Source organism: Taudactylus pleione, unplaced genomic scaffold, assembly GCF_031769625.1.
Source record: "Taudactylus pleione unplaced genomic scaffold, aTauple2 ptg000095l, whole genome shotgun sequence".
In the NCBI taxonomy this organism is placed as follows: Eukaryota; Metazoa; Chordata; class Amphibia; order Anura; family Myobatrachidae; genus Taudactylus; species Taudactylus pleione.
This window is the reverse complement of record NW_028284497.1, coordinates 18,194,427-18,196,565: the sequence shown is the minus strand read 5'-3', so window position 1 is coordinate 18,196,565 and position 2,139 is coordinate 18,194,427. Positions and strand designations below refer to the sequence as shown.

Below are 2,139 nucleotides of genomic sequence, written 5' to 3'. Positions count from 1 at the left end.
CGGGGGGGCTCGGGGGGGTTCGGATTTCAGAAATCCGAACCCGCTCACCCCTACTTACCATGGCATCGTATGGGTGCCGGGATTTAGGCTGTCGGGATGGCGCTGTTGATATTGCGACCAGCGGCATCCCGACAGCTGGGATTTCATACCCAACCCTTTAGTCTGTATATATGTGTGTTATATATAATATATACATGTTTGCTATATACTGTATATATTATATATATATATATATATATATATATAGTCAAATGGCTGGCACTCCACATAAATGCAAAATAAATTACTTGCCTTGGTGCCTTCCTGGAAGTTCAATAGAACACCCACTTACATATGTAGAAAGGGAAAGGCGGCACTCACAGGTCTGATGAAATGAAAGAATCAAACTTGACAACTGTGTCTGCTTTGTTCAACGTTTCAGTCTCACATGACTTTTATCAAGTACACAATGAAAAAAACAAATACACATACCTTTATAGTGGAATGTCCAAGGTGATTGGTGCAGTGTAATGCTCCATGCTGCCGGGGGCCAGAGTCTGATATCATCACTGTGCGTCAGACACTCAGGCATCACACAGGATAAAGCAGTCTGACGCCCCCGGTGGATAGGAGGAAAAATGACCACTGTACATCGTGGATATGTGTGAATAGATAGTGAGGCACTGACATGCAGTGCTAAACATGATGAAATGTCAACATCGTGTCACCATATATAATGCAATTTGCAAGGTGTGGGTCAATGCCCACACATCAAAAAATTGAAGAAACAAAGTAACAAAATACAAATCACTCCTATAAAAAGAAGGAACATAAAAACTCCACACCACTGTATTCCTTAATAGTGAATATGAATAAAGTGAAAATGTTAAACTATTATTCCAAGTGGAAAACAAATAAGAATAATACATATACAAAAGATAATAAAAAATGAAGAAGATATAGATAAAAAAAACCATACCGTTATATATAAACGGCAAGTGTACCATCGAAAGGATCCTAAAAAGAATATATTAGTGAATACATCTACCAAAACATGTGCATCAGAATAGGTATATGTGATAAAACGACAAAAAATATATACATGTGTGCCACAGAAATGTAAGGAAATGAATGACTGTAGAATACATCCTAATAAAGAAATGTAGCAAAAGAATCACAAAAGAAGACTTAAAGCAATATAGTCTGTGGTGAAGACTAATCCATGGTGTACAAATATGACAACCGTGAGGCTATGAGAAAAAAAGCACAATGAACACAGGAAGACCCAGCAGAACTAAACTCAAAAAGGTGCTCAGGTAATCACAAATATGACAAAACATGAACATGTGCATAAATGCAAAGATAACTTGGACCACCAAGAGAACATACAGATGACTCAACAGTAGTGGAAAAACATGATAGAAAAAATCATAATAGAAATAAGCAAGAATTTTTTTACCAGTTAGATTATTCCAGAACACGTACAGGGACGGATACAAAAACATAATATCCTCTTGTCTATCACTGTGTAGCCCTGGGAGAGATGTTGTATTTTGTTACAACCATACCACACTGGTCTTGCCCAATCTCAGCTGTACTTGGAAGCCAAGCAGTGTTGGGCCTGACTAGTACTTGAATGGGAGACCTTCAGGGAAGATCCGGTGTTGTAAGTACTACTTAGAAGTCTCCTATACCCAGGTAGCACACAGGAGAGTGATATGATATGCAGGGGCGGATTGGCAGGTATTTTTGGTGGGAAGAATCCCGGTGGGCCGAATGGTTGCAGGGCCGCTTTTCTGTGAGGCCCCGCCCCCTTATTTACATCACCCGCCGCCGGGCTTTCACAGGCACCCGGCTGCCTGTCAGCTTTGTTTGGCCCCTGCCTTAGCCTCTCTCGCGCGCGAGAAGAGAGGCCAGCGGCACCCTATTTAAACCCGCCCAACATACTGTCAGTGTCACACGCCGCCGAAGATCCAAGAGAGGAGGAGGGTGGCGTGGACCCGCTGCCAGCGGCGGGACATCAAAGGAGAGAGCCGGTAAGCTGCAGCGGAGGTGGGGGGGCCGAGCAGGCAATCTGTTAGCCTGATTGTCTCCTCTCCACTCTTCCCTCCCCAGGCTGTGAAGTGTCAAGTTTAATTTCAGAGCCTGGGGAGAGAGTGC

General features: G+C 42.9%; 1 pseudogene; it reads left to right on the top strand.

Moving 5' to 3' along the window:
* Positions 1-1,533: 1,533 nt before the first annotated feature.
* Positions 1,534-1,652, top strand: LOC148526655 (5S ribosomal RNA; annotated as a pseudogene).
* The last annotated feature ends 487 nt before the right edge of the window (positions 1,653-2,139 follow it).